We start from the raw sequence: 7861 nt of genomic DNA, 5'->3' as shown, positions 1-7861 counted from the left end.
CATCAATAAGGCAAGAAATTCCACTAAGTAACCCTGACAAGGCACAGCTATGAAGTGGAAACCATTTCAGGTGACTACCTCTGGAAGCTCATCAAGAGAATGCCAAGGGTGTGCAAGGCAGTCATCAGAGCTAAGGGTGGCTACTTTGAAGAAACTAGAATATAAGAGATGTTTTCAGTTATTTCACACTTTTTTGTTAAGTACATAATTCCACATGTGTTCATTCATAGTTTTGATGCCTTCAGTGAGAATCTACAATGTAAATAGTCATGAAAATAAAGAAAATGCGAAGAATGAGAAGGTGTGTCCAAACTTTTGGCCTGTACTGTATATATATATATATATATATATATATATATATATATATATAAAGTTGTTTAGACTTGTGTTTGAGTTTGTGAATTTGCATCGTTTCTGCACTTCCAGCTGTTTTCTTGAACTGAGACGCATTGGGCGGCTGGCATGTGTTTGGCCCTTGTCGGCCACCGTACGTTTCCATCGCACATCTCAGAACATTAAAGTGCAAACTGTGCAAAAATAGAAACATTGCACATGTTTCTTTTCCAGTCCAGTCCTTGTCCATTCTCCAAACTTTAACTCTTTGTCCGGTCTAGTCACAGATCACTATGGCAGTAGATTGGTTTGTTGTACGTCCATAAAATGAGTCCAGGATGTTCCAACGCTAAAACATTAGTTCCACCTGCTACATGTTCTAACCTGAAGAAAAAAAACACCTAGGAATGATCCCATGCCCCCCCCCCCCCCCAGGAAACACTGACATAGATGAAGAAACATGCCCAAAGTGCAGGTGCCTGTTATAAAAGTCAGAAACAAAAACACATTAGAACATGTGTGCGGTCGACAGGTGGTAAAAGAAGTTAAACGCTCAGAGGCTGAGGACGAGGAAAGTGAAAGTGTGTTTTAGTGCCAACGGAGCCGACTGCAGATGAACCATTTCTTTAAATGTGCTCGATGTAAATTGTGTTCATCCAGTTCTCTAGATGGCTTCTAGTGCAGCTTTAATAGAGGAGGCAGACAGAGGGAAAGTAGTTTTTCTGGGGCGGGGGGGTGAGTCTGCTGTGGATGCTCCTCTTCTGGAATTAGATGCACTGTCTGTGTGGACTCAAGTCAAGCCGTGGATAATCTGGGACATAAGACAATAAATCGACATATTTAATCAGGTTTTCCCACCTGAACATAGCCATAAAATGACACGGCTCAGCCAAAAAATGAAAGTCCCACATGTGAAATGTCACTGGACCGCCTTAACTGGTCTAACATGAACCATGGTACTGTTTATGCCACACAATGCTCCTGTAATGTCACAATAAATGTCATATTTATTTCTGTCCATTCTTACAGTTTAATAAGAATATACATTTTTATTCTGTCCTGCACTTCATTCTTTACTGTATTATCATCCAGTCATTTTTCATATTTACTCTTTTCATGCGTGATATATGTAATTATCTTAGATTTTAGATTCTAGGATTTTACTTTTACTCTTTATTTTCTATCGCTCTTATATTTGTTTACTTTATTTGGCTCTATATTCCCCCACTTTGGAACAATAAAGGCCTTATCTTATCTTTTATTTATCTTCTGAACCACTTTATCACAGGGCCATGGGGGGTGCTGGAGCCTGTCCCTAGGGATGGGAATTGAGAACCGGTTCTTTTTGAGAACCGGATCCCAGTAGCTCGATTCCTTGGAATCGTTTGCCTGCCTGCTTAACAGTTCTGCTTAGCGATTCCACCTTCATTGCACATGCGTGATGATGTCACGCGTACGCTGCATTGTTTTGGTCGGAACGTAGCCAACATGGTGTTGAGGCAGAAACGGTCCAAACAGACGACACCAGGTCCACTGGAACACTGTCAAAGCTTCCATGTCTTCAAAAGGGTGGAATCCCTGCAATCTGCTCAAACATTTGTCCACAGCATGTGATTCATTTGATTCGCTACTTAGCGGTGCTCGTGAATCTAGTGGCAGAGTGAACACCAGACCATCATCCGGGCCCAGGTCCGGTTCCAGTGCAGGCAACAAATGTCGTACCACCTCAAATACAAGTTTCCGAAGGTAGGAGAAAGGAAATGAGGTGTACAACAATGGGAGACAAGCCGAGTCGAACCGGTTCCACATAGTAGAAATGTAGCAATAGAGGAGTTAGCGTCTTTAGTTTCATTTTCACTGTACACCCCCCCCCACCCCCACAATCTTATCTTATCCTACCTTACCTTATCATCTTATCTCATCTTATCTTACCTCACCTCACCTTATCTAATCTTATCTTATCTCATCTTATCTCATCTTATCTTATCTTACCTCACCTCACCTTATCTTATCTTATCTTATCTTATCTTATCTTATCTTATCTTATCTTATCATCTTATCTTACCTCACCTCACCTCATCTTATCTTATCTTATCTTACCTCACCTCACCTTATCTCATCTCATCTCACCTCACCTCACCTCACCTCATCTTATCTTATCTTATCTTATCTTACCTAATCTTATTTTACCTAATCTTATCTTATCTCATCTCATCTCATCTCATCTCACCTCACCTCACCTCACCTCACCTCACCTCACCTCACCTCACCTCACCTCACCTCACCTCACCTCACCTCACCTCATCTTATCTTATCTTATCTTATCTTATCTTATCTTATCTTATCTTATCTTATCTTATCTTACCTAATCTCATCTCACCTCACCTCACCTCACCTCACCTCATCTCATCTCATCTCATCTCACCTCACCTCACCTCACCTCACCTCACCTCACCTCACCTCATCTTATCTTATCTTATCTTATCTTCCCTTCCCTTAGCTCAGTGACCTGCGTCTCTCCACACATGGAGTAGATCATCATCACCAGAACAGCTGTTGTGGTTCAGGTCTGGCCTCTGCTGGCCAACCCATGTGTGAAAATGAGCTTTCATGCTCCCTGAACCGCTCCCATTCTGAGCCTGATGAATTCTGACTTTGTCCAGTCTTTAGTCTCTCTGTCAAAGTGATGGTTGTTTAAGAAATGAAACGCTACTCACTGTGTCATTTAGGATTAAAGAACTTGTTGCAGTTGAAACACATTAATCACTGTATTAATTATCTAAGGGTAAATCTAAGTAGAGACTTTTTGTGGCCTGGTTATATAAAATGAAGATTTCTTTTTTTGTTGTTGCACAAAATGGGACATAAATCACAACCAAAATAAAGTAAACAAACAGTAAATAACACCAGTTACTGCTACTGGTCACATTGTTATTAGTTGTTTCTTTATGATCAGCATCAGTCAACTTTTCCTGAACTCATAGAAACGACCCTGTTATCAACTTTAGAATTATAAATTATCCAGAAAATGCAAGAGGATTCATTTCATTTAAGAAGAAACAGGTTTTCACTGGACATGAAATGTAATGTAGTGAAAAAAACAGTATGTGCCTCTGAAAATGTAGCACAGAAATAATGTAGAGTAGAAATATAAAGCTGCATAACCTGGACGTACTCCAGTAAAGTACAAGTATCTCAAATCTGCATTCAGTACTTGAGTAAAAATAGTAGATTTAGTAGATTTTTTTTGTTTTTGTTTTATATTTTTATTGATGCACATACAACGGGAACAAAGGCACTTACATTTACATTTACATTTACCATTAAATATGTTTGTATACACTCATTTTCTTCCAGGGGCCACATTCAGTCCAATTTAATCTGAAATGGGCCAGATTAGTAAAATAATAGCATAATAACCAATAAATAATGACAACTCCAAATTGTTTTAGTGCCAAAAATAGCATTCAGTTATGCTAATATTTACATTTACAAACTATCCAAACAACAAGGATGTGAATAACCTGAAAAAAATGAAATTTGTTAAAAATATAAGTACAGTTTAATCAATATTATGCCCTGATTTATCATTTATACATGTGCATTACATATGAGATCTACAAAGGCACAAAACTTTTACTAACAGGCAGAATATTGTTAAAATTACATTTAATTTTCTTTAGACATTTCAGGTTGTTCATATTTGTTCAGGTTATTCACATTTTATTGTTAAAGGATAGTTTGTTAATGTAAATATTTTCATAATTTAAATTTTTTTTTTGCACTAAATCAAAGAGAAAAAAATGGTGTTGTCATTATTTATAGGTTATTATGGTATTATTTTTGAGTTTGATGCCCTAACTTGCACTTTGCAAATTCATCCCGTGGGCCGGACTGGAACCTTTGGTGGGCCAGTTTTGGCCCCCGGGCCACATGTTTGACACCTGTGCTATACACCATTAGATTTAGATTTGTATATTTTTAAGAACAAATAACAATTACAAAACAATAAAACCCGATAAAAAATACAACTAAATAATACTTAAATATAGTCTGTATAAAATAATTAAACTGGTCGCACAAACATTAGAATAAATGAAAATAAATAAATAATGGCACATTAAAAAATGTACATGCTAAAACCCAACATCTGTTCTATTTTTATTCCAACATCTTTCAAAATAGTTGTAATTTTCAAACAGGACCAAAAAATGCAGGTGTGGGTTTGTCTTGGTTTCCCCACAGCCCCTCCAGCATATTCAACATTTCTTAAGTGATTTATCACCATGTATTATAATATTATCTTCTTTATTTGGCTTTTTTTCAGTAAATAACAGGTTTTTTTCTATATTTAATTCACTGATCATCAGAGGTGATTTCTCACAGACTGCAAGGGAAGCTCGGCTTCCCCTAAAATTATAAAAAATTAAATGGTTAAATATGTTCGATTGTGTTGACATTTCATTGACTATAAATGTGTTAGAACACGTTCATCTCACAGATGACTTCGTTCAGAATCAGCTTTATCACAAATCAACAGACTCGATGTTGTTCACTTCTCATACATTCTCGTTGTGCTGTTTTCTCATTCGATCTCTGCTCAGTGCATTTGTCCGTAGACGCTCAGCGTCCATGCACTTCAAAGGGACTGAGTGGAACAGTTTTTTTCATTGCTTCAAACTGGACGGTAATTGGATAAATGCCACGATGTTGTCCCGCCCCCGGACGCTCGGCATCTCTGGGGGTGAATGGAGCTGTGGGCGGAGCTTGGCCGGGCTGGACGCCAGGCTTCCACGTGCTGATTGGAGGATCGGTCAAAAGGCTGAATCCTGTTTTATTGACAGCTAGTTTGAGATCTACTCCTTCACTGACACAGTTCAGTTTAATAACATCGCACATTCTGCTGTGAAATCAACAGAGAAACCACTACGAAATTCCTCGTTCATTTCTTCCACTGTAAATAAAACACACTCATTGTACTTACTTGTTTCAATTTAACATAATTTCAATGTCTTCTTGTTTAGTTGGTACAATAAGGTCACTGACCATTTTCTTAAAAAGGAACGGAGGGACGAATTTATGTTTAACCATTTTATTCATAAATTATGAGAACCTTGGTTGAGTTTTTTTCCTGAGTGTTTTTATTCCTCTTTAGGCATGAAAAAAACAATGCGACTGAAATTTTTTTATGAACCTATTTTTCGTGGAGTTACAAAAATGTCCACTCAGCTGGACAGCATGCATTTCATTTTTGAAGCAAAGAAACATGGATTAAAATCCATCATCAGAAAGTGATAAACTGCGTGAAAACTATGAAATAAAAACATTTTTCATACAGCCAATCTGATGTTTTCTCACATTTTAACGTACTCTAATACTAGTTATTACTAACTTCATGCAGACAATATGCAAAAAAACCCTTTTTGATTAAGAAAACTGTTGATTACAGTTTAATAACAATTAGCAATTGATTTAACACATTACTGCAGATTATTGCAGATCAGGTTTATCAGCCTGGTCTGCAAAGTTACAGTAATGGAATGAATTACAATGTATTATGGGATGATGCATAAGTGTCCACTGTGTTGGCTGATATGGAACTAAAACAACAAAACCCATGAATATAGAAGAGAACAGCTGTAGAATAACTGTCCACTGGAGTGACCAGTGTGCATGAAAGGGTTAAATAACTTGACTTTTTTTTTTTTTTTATGTAAGCCGACAATGAGCTTTTCCTCTCTGAAAGACGAGCAGCCGCCACTGCTGATCATATAGACGTTCATTAAAGCTCAGATTAATTTGAGGGTTATTATATCAAAAGCAGAGAAAACTGAAGAAAAAGTGTCTTTTTTTAGTCAAATCTATCATTTACTGAACATAAGCCCAGTGTCTCCATCCACTGTCATTGATCCAACTCCATGGGTTGAATCAATGTTGTAGAAGATGATCGTGTTTCCGCGGTAACTGCAGAGCCTTTCAACGTCCAGATGGGTCATATCTGATGACCATGAAAAGATGAAGAACTATATTTTACACCAATTATTTACATGGATTGAAAGGATTAATAGATCAACAGGTATTAAACACTTTAGATCAGTAGATGGATGGATGTTTGGGGTTTTATGGGTCAAAAGATGCAACAAAAGCCAAACGTATTTTTTAACAGAGTCAAAAATAATCCACATTAGCATGCTAGATTTCAAAAAATATATCCAAGGCACACTGTAGGATTTGTGTAAAAATAAAATGCCTTTATTTATTCTTGGCAGTCTTTAAAATACAGCCAACGCATTGCGACTTCTGGTCTTCATCAGGGCTTTTTTCACTAATGAGTTGCACACCTTCATACAATCACTTTAATGACCTGAAGGAGGGAGGTGTGAGGGAAAACAAACAAACAAACAAAAAAAACATGCATACAGACATACATATACATATGCACACACATACATGTACAGGGTGGGGAAGCAAAATTTACAATATTTTGAGGCAGGGATTGAAAGACAGAGTATGACCAATTAGTTTATTGAAAGTCATGAGAATTTATTTGCCACAAGAAAATTGACATAATAGAAAATGTTTTTATTCTATGTGTCCTCCTTCTTTCTCAATAACTGCCTTCACACGCTTCCTGAAACTTGCACAAGTGTTCCTCAAATATTCAGGTGACAACTTCTCCCATTCTTCTTTAATAGTATCTTCCAGACTTTCTGGTAATAGTTTTGCTCATAGTCATTCTCTTCTTTCCATTATAAACAGTCTTTATGGACACTCCGACTATTTTTGAAATCTCCTTTGGTGTGACGAGTGCATTCAGCAAATCACACACTCTTTGACGTTTGCTTTCCTGATTACTCATATGAGCAAAAGTTTGTGAAAAGGTATGGATAATAGTGTTAGGTATGATTATGACATCAATATATGTTTGGTTTCAAAACATTTGACGTAGTGCCTGCTGAGAAAAAACAACTAAATGTGCATTGTAAATTTTGCTTCCCCACCCTGTATATACACAAAAAAAACAAAGAATACAAATGAAAAAAAAAGACAAAAAAAAAAAAAAAAAAATCAATGAACCACAAAATAAATAAATAAATAAATACACATACATACATACATACATACATACACACACATATATTCAAATACACATACATGCATACACGTATATAAACATATATAATAAAATAAAACAAAATAATAAAAAAAATAAATACAATAAAATAAAAAACACTTATAAAGTTAGGTCCCACTCTTAGTACCACATGCTCAAATGCAATACACTTTGAAATCTTACTAATTCATATTTTCTCATTAATGTTGAATCAATCTTGTAGAAGTTGACGGTGTTTCCACGGTAACTACAGAGCCTCTGAACGTCCAGATGGGTTATATCTGATGACCATGAAAAGATGAAGAACTGTATTTTACACCAATTATTTACATGGATTGATAGGATTAGTGGATCAACAGGTATTAAACAGTTTAAATCAGTAGATGGATGGATGTTTGGGTTTTTATTGGTTAA

Source organism: Sphaeramia orbicularis, chromosome 9 (genome assembly GCF_902148855.1).
Source record: "Sphaeramia orbicularis chromosome 9, fSphaOr1.1, whole genome shotgun sequence".
Taxonomy (NCBI): Eukaryota; Metazoa; Chordata; class Actinopteri; order Kurtiformes; family Apogonidae; genus Sphaeramia; species Sphaeramia orbicularis.
The sequence above is the reverse complement of the archived record's forward strand: the minus strand, read 5'-3'. Positions refer to the sequence as shown.